Here is a 14,731-nt window from a genome sequence, read left to right on the forward strand (position 1 = left end):
TAGGTTCTACACATTGGGATAGTTGTACTAATGGATTTCTTGCAGTTCATCCCAGCCACTATAAACAAAAGAGAGGAATATTTTCTATGTATCTTGAGATGAAATAGGCATAACGCTGAGTTTTCATTGCCTGACAAAGCCTAATCAGTGCAGTGTGAATCAGGCCGTGGTGCTGACCACTTAATCAGGAATTAGCTATCAGGAGAAACAGTCCCATGGTGTATAATAAGACAGGCTTTTACCTCCCTCCTTACGACTGGACTCTTTCTTAATGCTCTAACAGTAAATTTTCTGGAGATGTGTATGTATTTAAGTTATAATACTTGCTGGAAAACCCATGCTTCCTGACTCCAGTTTTTAAAATTCTTTTATTCCTAATTACTAGTATTCCCCTTTGAGATGCAGAATACCTAATAGATATTTACTTTTATCACTAAAGGATATGTTTGCTTCTAGGAAATACTGACCTTAGAGAAATAGGTATCAGGATTACATCACTATATGAAGTTATGTCACTATATGTAAAGGGATCTGTATGTGTGTAGAAGTAAGTATTGCACTCTGAGGAATAATAAGAAAGCATAGGTAATGGAAGTTATATAAAACTGGGAACAGAAAAGCTGGATTTTGTGGCAGAGATAATGAGTAAGGTACAGAGAGATGATGCAAAATCCTGAACCTGCAATACCCACTAGATCCAGGCTACTGCAGTTCCTCCGAAAGAAAGCTTACAGAGAGCATGGACAACTGGGAGTATGGAGATAAAAAACCCGTGCAAATAGAAGTAGCCTTCTATTCAGTAGCACAGACTTCTTTAATCACTTCTTGTACAAGACACATCACACTCACAGGTAAAAGCTGGAATGAAAGTTGTGGAAGCAGACTTAGGCTCTTAAGTTTTGGAAACAGAAATGAAATGACAAATGAGTTAAAATATCAATAAATTCAAGGATTAAGGAAATATGTAGAATCTAATACAAGGCAGATCAGCTGAATTGCCTAGAAGGCCTGAGTGATTGGAAACTTAATTGGTAACTTATGTACTATCTCTGTTCAGTATTAGAAGATGGTCTTTTCAGGAAAGAGAGAGAAACACACTTCACTAAAGAGGCCTTCAGTTTTATTTGCAAATTGATGGTGTAAAACCTACTGAGGATATGCAGTCCAGGAAACATCTGGTTCTGTCCTTCTGACACATTTTGTGAAGTCTGCCAACATCATTTATACATAATTATACTGGTTTTAGCAGGACTACTGCCTCTGCAACTCTAATGAGAACAAATATGTTGCAATGTTGGCAGATGTTTGTGCTTTTCTAAACTTTCTGAACTACAATGCTTGTGCAAGATCCCAGCTTAGGAATTTATTTGCTGGGTTGCATCAGTTCAATTTCTGTATGATACAATATAAGTGCTAATTTTGTTATCACTATTGTTCTTAGGACACCCAAGCCCAGATCAGACACTCACTACATAAAAGAGCATATTGTCCATCCAAAATAAAGGGTAAAAAACTGAAGACAAACCAGTGTTCCAGGAGATCAGGGGACAATGTCAATTAAATGTGCTTGTCTTCGACACAATAACAGATTAATAATTAGCAGTTGTTTTTTTTGGGGGAGGATTATTAGGCACTACAGCAAAGATGTGAGTGTGAAAGGACCAGGGAAGTGAAAAGCCTAACATTATGTATGTTTATGGGGAGCTCCATATAGGCTTTTTGAACAAATAAGCAGATGGAGCAATAGGTGGACTAATTAAAGCTTGAACCTCATTCCTGGATAATAAATGAAAAATTATTCATAGAATGAGAATAGATGTCAATGTTTTTAAAAATGATTTTTTTGTTTGTTGTGAGGGCTACTGTCGACCTTGCAAAGAGCTGCATGAGCAAATCAAACTGGTGGGTTTTGAAGTCAGCCTTGGCAGCAGTGTATAAGTAGATGTGCCCAGGACAAAAATGCCTTTTTCTGGGGCCAAGATGTTGTAGTAAGGGAGCTGTAAAATAACTGACCTTAATGAGAACTTTAACAGCATGAGTGGATGAAAAAGGCCAAGTTATAGAGATGGTTCTGCGGGCATAGCAAAGAGTCTAAATTAAACCTGGAATCCAGGTTATGGGTGTTTGAAACTAGCAGGACAGGAAGAGTCCTTTCAGAATCTGGAGAAGAGGCAGGGAAGGAGAGGGAGAGAGCACTCTGTTTTAGCTGTACTGAACTTGAGATGACAGCCAAGGCCGTATCAGCAAGGCATGCCTTGATCTTACCCTACAAAGGTAATGTTTTGAGGGAAGAGAGGTCTGGAATGAAGCAGTATCTGAGATCTTCAGGTAAAGATGATAATGGAGTTTTTAGGTGAGATGAAATCAGAAGGGAATCAGGAAGAGAGGGACAAGAACTGTTGGCAGTGTGCAAAATGTGACCTATGAGGAAATGATGAAGGAATAAGAATATTTTTTCCTTAAAAAGAAAAAAGAAAGTTTTGTTACTGTCTACATAAGCATTAAGGGTAACTGGAAAATGGAGAAAATAAACTGCTCTCCATCACACTTGGGAAAACAACATGTCAGTTTAAGGTAAATGACCACAAAAAACCTTTGCAATAATATGGGTAGAAATGCATGAAGACTGTGATGTCTCCTCAGCTGGATTTTTTTAGAAACAGATAGTATCTGCCAAGAAAAGCAAGGTACCAAAGCTAGCTACAGCTGAATTTACCAAGGTAAGATGGTTTCTTGCAGTCTCTTCCAATTTTGACAAAATTGAAGGTCCATGAAAAGTCTAAAAATGGGAGACCTCGCATGTATTCTTCACCTTTTAAAATGTTCATATGCTTCCAGTATTATATGTGTGGGTTTCACTGATACTTAGGACTTTTTCACATCTAATATGATTTGAAAGACTAGGTGATACCTATGAACTTCTGTAGTCATTAACCTGTAGTCCAGTAAATATGACTTTTGCCATCGCTAGCAGAAGGTCACAGGCTTGGTAGGCACCTGGCAACATGGGGGCTTGGGACATGTCTGGCTCTGCCTCGGTGGGAGCTGTTTTTAGCTGTGGTAGAAACTGCCTGGTGGACATGTACGTGATGCTTGCCTACACTGGCTTCACTTTGGGAATGCTTAGGCTGGGGGTAGGCACCCCCATGTAGTCACAGTGGGTCAAACAATCCCTGCAGGGTTACAGGGATAGGGGAGGCAGAGTGCACCTCCCAGGTTTTGCCTGGGAAACAGAGAGGAGGCAGGCTCTGATAGGAAAACTTATGAAAATAGCCCCATGGGCACCCCAGGGAATGGGTTTCCAGTCACCAGCACAGATCTAAATCTGATGGAAAATCTGGGATGTTGACAAGTGCCTGTGATACCCTTTCATGCCTGAGGAAGCATGGTGCCATCAACCAGAGCAACTGGCAGGAAACAAGAAGGGTGATCATGACATCAGAGAAATGGGGTAGATTTTAGTAAATTTTTTTGAAAAGCAGTTCTTTATGAGTGTCATTATTAATTAGATTTTTCTGTGTATTTTCTGTTGTTGTTATTATTATCATTATCATTATTATTATAATTACTATTATGAATTATATTAATATTTTTACTAGATGATTTAGATACCAGTTAGGCTCATTGTAAATGGCTAGTTGTGTGTATGTGGTATATTGCCTTTTGCCTGTAAGTATAATCTTTTCATACGAGGGTCTGATGCTGTCTTAGGTTACAATGTAAGACGTAACCTAAAGTATGTATTCTATCACCATCTGTTAAATCCAGGTGGGGCAGGGTTCTTTATCTCTTCCAGGACACATTCCTGATAACTCCCTCTGGGGGGTATCTTCTGTTAATGGGCTGTCCAGCCTCACTGCATGACTCATAAAATGACACAGTCCTGTTGTGAGATGCTCCGCCCAGGGGGAGGAGCCAAGCATTCCTACCTGGATATAATCTGAGGTTTGGAACACCACTCTTAGCCCTTTCCGACTGGATTCTCAGAGGACAAGAGCTACATAACCACCACTGGACCTTCCGAGGAGGACCAGACCCTTCTACAGGATCACTGCTTCAACAGAACCACATCTATCACCTCAAGAGGACTGCAGCCACCATTTAACTGGACTGCTACCACCACCCTGCCCGACAGGGTGTCAGGCTGTATCCTGGCTCTGTCAGGGTTAAGCCAGTGCTTCTGTATTATTGCCTTGTTATATATACTAGTAAAGAACTGTTATTCCTATTTCCCATATATTTGCCTGAAAGCCCCTTAATTCCAAAATTATAATAATTTGGAGGGAAGAGGATTACATTTTCCATTCCAAGGGAGGCTCCTGCCTTCCTTAGCAGACACCTGTCTTTCAAAACAAGACAGATGCCTGCCTCTGATTCAAAATTGCTCAATTTATTCAATGCATTATTGTTTTAATTTTAATAGGATACTTGATGGATAAGATGGACAGTTTTGGTGCCATATTTCAAAGATAGGATATAAAAATTCGTTGAACATTGAAGAACTGGGACCTGGATATGTATGGGTATTTTCTATGGCAGTCCTATTTATTCAGAAAAAACTTTGTAGCCTAAAATAGTGGTGTTAGAAACCTTTTACATTATGACTGATGTACAAATTGTTGGAGCATTTACAGTATGAAGAGCCACAACTCTTCCACAGAGGCCACAATGAATTAAACTGATAAAAGGAAATAACTTCCCTTAAAAGCCCAGCCTTGTCCTCAGGCTACTCGTTAAAGATGGTATTTGACTCCCACCTGTACAGATTTTTTCTTAAATCTCTGAATAATAGGGAAGGAAATGCAGACAGCTGTGAACCCACTGTGTCTACTGGAAACAGTGACCCAGTCACACTTCCATACTCATTAATTGAATCCCTGAAAATAGGAATTATCAGAAGATAATCCAGTGCCTTGAAGGGATATTAATCCTGTTCTTCTGTTTGTTTTCATCAATATCCTGTTTTCTTCTCATTTTTGCAACTTTTTGTGTTTCTCCTTTTGTTTGTAAAGATTTATGCCTAATTTTTTCAGTGTGTTCAAAAGCCAGAGGCTTATTACACAAAGAATTTAATTAAGCTTTTCCACAAAACTGTTTTTCCTTCATCCACTATTTTTTTTATCATGACCTCTTCAATTAGTTTTCTTTATCTCAGATAGTACAGAGAGGACTTTGAAAATTGTGTTTTTATATAAATTAACTTACTCATATTATTTTCTTCATTAAAATGAAGAAAAAGATGGGGAAGTGCCAACCTATTATCTACGAGATATGGGTGTCTGAAATTTTAATATTTAGCAGACATTGGCCAAAAGCATTCTATTATGTGTTCCTTACTTGTTTTAAATTGTGGCCAGTTACAGCTGGAACCAGAAGCTAAAAGGAGCTGCAAGCTGTGAGCTGGTCTGGCACTGTGCATTCACACTTAGTTGTTTTCACTGGTGCAGTTCTGTCATTGTACTACTTGCAGTTCCTCAATAACCTCAGCAGAGCTCCAGAAATAACCAGATTCACTGACTGACCATTGTTTAACACACTTGAATGCCAGTTGTAGTTCTTGCACTTTTTCGTCAAAACATCAAACTCAAAAAGTTCTTGTCAGTATTCATCATCAGATCTTAAACTTATGGCTCAAAATGATCACTTCAAACTGAATTGACAATAGTGTCTTACATTCTGATGCTGCTGGTCAAATAAATAATCCAAGCTGTAGAAAATTGTTTGGAAACCCAAACTCTCTGTGTAAAGGCAAGTTTTGTAGGTTTTTTCCAACTCCACCAAAGATCAGTAGAATACTGTTTTCATTTGTACGCATAGCATTATGTTGCATTTTCCTCAAGTGCTTGTAATACTAATTTTAGCTTTTCTGTCTGATATAATCTGATGAAAATTCATCTGTTATTCTTCATGTACTGCAAGAGGTACTTAAGCACATACAGATGATACAGTTATTTTGGGTCTCAAAGATGAAGAACAACTAAAAATTCTGCAGAAAGACCTCAGAATGTGGAGTGAATGGATAAGAGAGGAGGTGAAATTCCATGTATGCAACTGTAATAAGGCACAGAGAAGGAAGCAACCCTTACTTCATGAGAGTGATGGATTCTGAACTTGGTGTTGTCATTCAGGAACAAGATACTGGAATTGCAATAGCTACTTTTGTGAAAACATCAACTCAGTAGTGGTCAAAATTAGTACTGGATGTTAGGAAGTAGTATAAAAGGATAGAGATCAACCAGGATAACCTCCTATTGCTTCTATCTGAGGTTTAATACTATGCAAATCCATACATGCCTAAGCCTAAAAGGCAGTTTGCAGTTCTGATTCCTCCTGTTTAAGGACAGACAGAAAATTGAGATTCAGAGAAGTGTATGTGGTCTGGAGAGGACAAATAGGTAATGACTAATCACTTTGCTTTATGATACAATGACTAGGGAAACTAGGTGGGAAGCTGTTCAAAACAAAAGGAAGTGCACCCTTTCAAAGGACACTTCAGCTGTGGCATTCCTCAGCCTAAGATGCTGTAGATGCATCAGTGATGGAAGAAATTTGGGAAACATAGGTCTGTGAAGGACTGTACAAGTGTGCAGAGATCCTGTGTTAATAGATGCCTGTATGTCCTGAATCGCTGATGGGCAGCTGTATGTTTGCCTTGCTTAACTCTTCCTTAAGAATCTCACATGAGTGACCATCAGAGACAGGTTACTTAGGCTGGATGGACCATTGCCCTATTCCATCTCTTGCACTAAAGAATTTGAGTGCTCTGGGTGCAGGGACTATCTGAATATTGTTTGGCAAAGAATGGGTGGATTTCAGGCATAACACTGAAGAAACATTTTATTATTTGGTTGATACAGTGAAGGGCAACATAATTTTGCCTTTTCCTTTTTTCCTTACCCTTAGTTTTTTTTATCTTTCTCCTTTTCCTCATCTGCTTGCTTTGAATCTCTGCTTCTCTTTAAATTATTTTTCCTTTGTATCAAGCAATCCTCCAGCGCTAAAGAAAAGTAGGGCTAAAAAAAGTAAGCACCCACACTGGTGAATGTACTCTGAAGCATTTCCAGCTTTCCTTCTTTGTTCTCGGCTCTCTACTGTGGAGCTGTGCTCAGAGTCTGTGTTCTCCCAGCTATCAGACAAGATCAGGAGATGCCATAGGGTGAGATTTGTAGGGAGTTATAATTCTTGTTTAATGTTGTTCTCTCTTATTGTTATTCTATCTACAGAAGAACTTGCAGTTTATTGTATGCTTGTTCATCAGTTGTTTAGAGATCAGGTTAAAAAGTGGTTCCAGAGCAACAGCACTGTCTGAGCTCCTGGTCCAGCATTGGTGGCTGGCATGCGGGGGGGATGCTGGTGGAGTCAGCCTTGTTTGTGCTGGATCTGTTGTGCTTTCCCTGTGTTTTCAGCATTAAGATAGCAATAACAAACATTTGGAGGGATAAAAGTTTTCCTGTTTTTATCCAGACACTGGTGTAAGGCTCTTATTTCTTTCCAAGATGAAGCTTTTCTAATCAGGTCACCTTGAATTAACTAACATAAACAAGTGGGGCATTGACAAATTTTTGGAAGTGCTGTAATGCTTTCTTTTCAGTGGGTGGAATTAAGTTGTCCCATTATTAAATTTCTCTCTTTGTCTTCTTTTTTCTCTCTCTATCTCTTGGTTCTTTTACTTAGAGTTCGGATTGAAACGCAGGAGACGCAGGGTTGTTCCTCGGACTCAGATGTTTATTATTTCTTATCTATGGTACAGCTGCACAGAATGTGCCTCTAAGTTAACAAGGTGGAAATGGCCCCGAGTTCTACCTTCCAAGGTCTTTTAAAGTCCAAACTACCCAATTATGGAATTCCAACTAATTTATTTTTACTTATAATCCAGTAACTAATCATTCATGTTCTGCACTGTCGTTTTTTGAACCAATACCAGATCACCCAGGCTTGTGAAGAAGAAGGAAGAAGAAAGAAGAAGAACTAACCTACACTCAAAATCCTCCATCTTGTTACATATATATTACCGTATCCCAGAAACCTAAATTTTCTACATCTCTACATATTTCACCCAGTGACATAACAAACTTCTTTTTTAATTACACAGCAACAATCTCAGTGCTATCACATAATTTGGGAAGCTTTTCCCAAGGCCTCAGGTCATATGCAGTGTGCTTTTGAGGATCATTGCCTGTCAGCACTGAAAGACTGAAATTCTCTGAATTCAGGGTTCCAACATCCCATGACAAGCTCCATTGAAAATCCAGTATTTCTTGTTATGCTCTTACTAATCTTTTTAGAAAGTGCTTTAAGTGATATATACATAGCACAATATTTCCCCCTTCTCTATTCTAAAATAATCAAAAGGACTTTGGTAAAAGACAGGGAATATGCTTGAAATGAGACATGAGATGTTAATTTGGCCTCTACTCCTCTGCCTTGGCATTAGAATAGCAATGCATTGGCAAGTTAAAACATTCCCTTTTAGCTCCTCATGACCCAAACTAGTTTGAGCCCTCAAGCCATCAGTCTTTCTTCATCTACCCTTCCTTCCTTGAGGCCATTGCTATTGGTTTTATAACAAGCAGGGTCTAGTATCATCAAACTCAGCTGTACACATGCAGAGTGATTGCTGTGACATAACAAATTACATTTTCCACGGCTTTAGTCATATGTATTTTCGTTTATAATGTTACCAGAAAAAAAACACTCAAAACAATCAGCAAGACTTGTTCTTCAGCACTTTCAGTTACAAGGAAGAGAGTTATAAGAAAAAGAAGAAAATAAATACCAAGAAAAGATGTATGTTTGTTAGGTAATTAATTTCTGAGAAGCAAAACATACCCTTAAGGATATTTTAATCAGATATAGTTAGACATTTCATTCCTAGGTCCTGGCAGTGTTAAGGAATTCTCAGATCTCTGTATCTGATTATAATATCTTAACATCTATGGCTTTTTTCCCCATCAGATTTGTAGAGTTTATCTGTAGCAGCCTCCACAGAAAAACACAGTGCGTAACTTTCTATCAAGCAGGACTGCCATTGATTGTTTTTTGATACAACATTAATGTCATTGGTAGATCCAAATGAAACCAGAGTCCTGTTGTGGTAACCACTGAGTAAATACACAAAGTTATAAACTTCTCTGTGGTTTCCTCAGGTATGGTATCTGTAGACGACAACACATTATCAGCAGTAACCAGTACTGTTGTGGTCTTAAATAGATAACCCCCCCCCCCCCCCCAAGAACTCTTGATGTTGCATAGTTAGGCAACACAGGATATATGTTAGTTAGCTGTATTTTTGGATGAGTGATCTGAATTTGGGAACTGAAATGAAAGCTCATTTAAAATGAAAAGACTCAGTTTTGGTTTTCTTTCATGATCTCGACTAACAAATCCGAAGAGTATTTTGGCACACTCTGAGTTTTTTCCTCCTGATTTTTCAGTTGTATTTGCTCTACAGAATATGCATTTGAACTTTGTTTTGTGTGTTCCTTTGTAGGGAGTTCCAAGCAGAATGTAATTGATTCAGGTTTAAAGGATAGTTTTTCATGCTGTGTCACTTTTAAGACTTGCAGTGTACTGCAATATGCCACTAAATTCAGCAGGAACTTTTAGCTTTATTTATTTATACTATCTATTAGTTTTCCTCTAATTGCAAATCCCACTGGTGTGCAAGAGAATTGTAGGCACTTCATTTCCTTAAAAGGCTCTTGGTTGTATCAGCCCAGAAATGACACAACCCATTCGTGCTCCCACTAAAGTCAGAAAAAAAAAAAATCTTTGCCAAGGATTCACTGTTGACCAAAACTTCGAAATGCTTACTGGTGTTCTTACTGCTGCTAGTGAAGAAGAACAACCCTGTTTAATCAGCCAAGTGGGAGGCTTTGCCTGACAATCTGCTGTAAAGTATATCTAGGGCATTCCTGATGGCAGCTCCATGTCTGCTAACCCTGGCAACATCAACCATTAAGTGTTGAGTAGAAGTGTTTGAAAATTAATTTCCTCAAACATTGCGAAATAAAATTATAAAACAGTAGTATTCTGTCCATTCACATTGCTTTTGATCACAGCAGCAGAATGAAAGCATTTAGGACCATGAAGAGTTTTTCCAGTTCATACAGTTTTTCCCTCAAATGATAGAACATCTCTCCAGTTCCCTCTCTAAAACAAAAGAAGTAACAATGTGAATAGTTTAGAAAAATGCAGACAAAATCTGAGTACCTAAACAAGTAAAAAGGCAATAAAATCGATTATCCCATATGTCTATTGGAGCTGGTCTGTGCTTATTTTCTCCAAAGAGGCCAGAGGACATGGTGGAAGCAGCAAGATCATGACGGGTGGAGGAACACAGTTCACACCTTTTCCAGAATATCGAAAGCAGGAGGACCTCAGGGTGTCACCATTCAGTCATAGGAGACAGCCTAAGGAAAACAGTCATCACTTATCTTTTCACAGAGCTTCTTGCTTCCACGTGCAGCTGCTGTGACGCTGCATTTGCTTTTGTCTCATGGAGAAATTACTATGTAAAACACTCCCAGAACCTGACGATAATGAATGTGTCACTTTTTTTTTCTTTTGTTACATGATTTATCATGCTATCACCAGAAACTGCCAACTGTCTGCATGTTGAGTGACTGGTTGCTATTCTCCCATGCATACATACTTCAGAAGAACATGTCTCTTCCTTTGTGCTAGTTATCCACTTTTACTCAAAATGAATGGCTTTGGGGAGACTGTCTCAGAAAAGTCCTTAATTTTTGAATGAGTTTTTATCTCCTGGTCAAAGTTGCTGTGTCTTTGGGACATAATACGTAGCCTATTTTTGTGAAAAGTCAAGGATGTTGGCAGGCATGGAGGCTTTGGGTTGCAGCTGGATGAATGTTTTTTTCCTCCTTTTTTTTCTTGGGATAATTCAAGTATTTTTTTCCATTTTTCAACTGCGTCCTATTAATGCCTTCATTTTGATAGTACAAGGAAGTGAATATTACAATAAAGAAGATAGCATTACCCATGTAGCGCCTGTGTAGTTTGTCCTTTACTCACTCTTGTCTTTTTAATTAGAATCTCTATCCCCTGCTGACAAACCCAATTGAAATCTGACATTTTTATGCTCATTATTTCATTAACAGTTTTGTCATGCTACAACTATTTTTAAAATGTTAGCCTTTAAATTCTTTGTAAACATATGGCTGATGGAAGAACAAACAGTGAACGGCCATGTTTTGTTTACGTAGTAGCACCAGCGCACACACCAATGCCCCCCACAAGCCCCCCACTTCTGTTCTGGATTGAGAATGTCCACTAGAGAAAAGAGGCACTTTGAGGTGTGTGGACATTAGAGCCTTGGTCTTCTTTTGGTATCTTCTGGTACTATTTAAAGCATGATTTAAAAGGCTAACATGGGTTTAGGTCTCCTTCCTCTCAGCTTGTGTCATTAATGAACCTCCACATCTGAATAGGTAGTGAAACCCCTTAGGAATTGAGTTGGAGCTTGGCTTAAATGCAAAAAAAAGTGGCTTTTTTTCTTCAACAGCATGTCTGCACATCCCTCCTCCTGCTTGAGTGTTCTGCAATGAGGCTTATTTATGAAAATTCAGGTTTCAAAAATCAAGTTCTGGCTTCCTAGAGCTGACTCAGGCTAGGTCTTCCCTCCTGAAACAAAATCTCTTACAAGTTTTCAGTGTGTCCAACCAAATAATTATTATGCAGTATTTTTAATAAAGCAGTTTTTATTATGCAAAATATAAAGAAAAAATAAAAATATTTTGAACATGATACTTCTGATTTAAATAATTTCAATAACTACAACGCTTTCAGGCTATGGAAAGGAATAAGAGGGCAACAAATTTAATAACTGAACTTATACTATACAGAATGCTAATTATTGCTAAGGGCAATAAGTCAAGCACTCAAATGTTAGGTAGTAATAGTGGGTGATTTGATCCTGGATAGACACTGGGTAGCCACCAAAGCCTTCTGTCACTCCCCTCCTCAAGTGGGCAGGGGAGAAAAAATATAATGAAGGGCTCATGGGTTGAGATAAGGACATAAGGAGAGATCACTCGCTCATTGCTGTCACAGCTGAAACACAGGCAACACAACTTTGGGAAATTAACTGAACTTATTATTTATTACTTATTACTTATTTTTACCAAGCAAAATAAGAGTATGGTAATGAGAAGTAAAATAAACCCTAAAAACACCTTCCACCCACCACTCCCTCCTTCCTGGGCTTAACTTTATTCCCAATTTTATACCTCAGCCCCAGTGGTGCATGACGATGGGGAAAGGGGGTGACAGAGAGTTCATGACATGTTGTTTCTCCTGCCACTTTCTCCACAGGGAGATGAGTCCTTCCCCTGCTCCAGTGTGGGGAGACAGTCCTCCATGGACTTGTCATATATGAGTCCTTCCCATAGGCTGCAGTTCTTCACAAACTGCTCCAGTGTGAGTCCCTTCCATGTGATGCACTCCTGTAGGATCTGGCTGCTCCAGCGTGACCCATCTGGGGTCACAAGTCCTGTCAAAAAACCTGTTCCAGTGTGGCTCTCTCTCTGCATGGGGCCACAGGTCCTGCCTGCAGCAAGAAGCATGGGCTTCCCATGGGGTTACAGCCTCCTTTGGACATCCCCCTGCTCTGGCATGGAGCCCTCCAGGGTCTGCAGGGGGATCTCTGCTCCCCTGTGAGCCTTTATGAGCTGCAGGTGGATCTCTACTCCCCTGTGGACCTCCATGGGCTGCAGGAGAATCTCAGCTCCAGCACCTGGAGCATCTCCTTTCTCTCCTTCCTCACCCACCTTGGTGTCTGCAGGGCTGTTGCTCTCATACATCCTCACTCCTCTTTTCTGTGGCCACAATTACTTCTGTGCAACAACTTTTTTTTTCCTTCTTAAATATTACATCCCAGAGATGCTACCACCATTGCTGCTGGCCTCAGCCCTGGCCAGTGGTGTGTCTATCTTAGAGCCAGCCGGCATTGGCTCTGTTGGACATGGGGGAAGCTTCTAGCAGCTTCTCACAGAAGCCACCCATGTAGCCCCTCCACTACCAGAATCTTGCCATGAAAACCCAATACAACTAAAATTAGTATCACCAAGTGATCCTATTTCCATTTTCCTGCAGTGCTACTTCCAATTTTTGTTCATTATGGAATATAACCTTGCTTATACCCTGAACTGACAATGTCACAATGCAGGCTGATTTATTTATATATATATATAAGAATGGAAAAAACAACTCATAGTAGAAAACAGCTGTGCACTTTTAAATGGTCTGCCTGCAATAAATGGATATGCTTTACTTTTCCAGCAAGGCTCACAGCTGTTTGGGAAATGGTGGGATCTCTGGTTTGGGGATCACTATGGGACAGAGCACAGAATGAAGGCTAAAAGTTTGACAGCAGAGAGTTCAGCTCAACCCAGATTCTTGACAGATTTTTGGTAGTGCTCATAGGCAATTTTTGAAACACATTAAAAAAATGACACTTGCTAAATTCACAAGTGATAACCAAGATGCACAAAAACTTTGCAGAACTGCGGGCTGGGTTTCCTTTCAAATTGAGAAAGACATAGGTACCTCCTTATACTCTCATTGCTCTAGTCATTAGACTAGACATTAAACTAACAAAACAGAAGACCAGACTGTGAGGAGGGGGCTTTAGCGTCTGAGTAAAATCATCAAAGTAACTAAATTCAGTAGGGTTTGCAGAGTGTGTGTGTTTGTGCGTGTGTGCTGGTTATTTGTTTTTATTTCTCAGTAACAAACACTCACTAGTTTTAATTTATTTTCTCTTTTCTCTTTCCCTACTACTGCTTCTATAGCCCCTCTCAAGTTGTTAAGCTTTTTGCTTTATAACAATTCCAGATTACAGAGACTGGCTGTAAACAACACCATCTAGTTCCTTCTGAGCAGGCAACTGAATACAGCGTAGGAGCAACGGAGGAAAAAATCACTTGAACTGGACTTGTAACTGTTATCGCTGCTATCAATGATCTGATAGGAAGTGCATGGCTGGAAAAATGGAAAAATGCTTCCAATATGTCATACATCTTGTTAAGCTGCTGACTCCCTTTCTACAAAACCCCTCTTGACAAGTACATCTGCCTTATTGTGTTCACTGTCAGTCTTGGAGAGTGAGAAGGCAGAGAGCATCTTGGTTACATAAATATGCTGTCTGTGCCTAACTAAAGGGGCAGAGGAACTAAATCTCATTAAAGACAATCAAACACTGTATAGGAAAACCCATTACTGGTTAGTCTTTTTTTTGTTAATTTCTATTTAATTTAGGTGCAATTTTTAGTGGACTTACGATATGCTCAAAGCAAAGCAAGAAGGTTCATACATAGGTCTGCACTAATTTAGATAAATCACGTTTTAAAAGTGACTTAGATGTTGGCCTACTTCGAGAATTCAGTATTAAATTCTTGTGCATGGATAACCACCACCATTTGGTAAGCTTGTTTGAGGGCTCCTAGTGCTAGATCAATGCCACAGAAATGTTGTCCAAGTTATGAGGAATTCACAGCTGGTTAAAATTCCTTTTAGAAATTGTGATGGTCTAATTCTATGAAAGCAGGAGTTATGCCAAGTATCCTCTCTATCCAATCATCTCCAAAAAGGCCAGCACAAAACTGAAGTCTAGATGAGCTCTATATTCTGCATTTTAGACCTCTTGGCAGTGATAAAGTCATATACATATATAAGTGTGTGTGTGTGTGTGTGTGTGTGTGTGTGTTTGTGT

Source organism: Corvus hawaiiensis, chromosome 1 (genome assembly GCF_020740725.1).
Source record: "Corvus hawaiiensis isolate bCorHaw1 chromosome 1, bCorHaw1.pri.cur, whole genome shotgun sequence".
Lineage (NCBI taxonomy): Eukaryota > Metazoa > Chordata > Aves > Passeriformes > Corvidae > Corvus > Corvus hawaiiensis.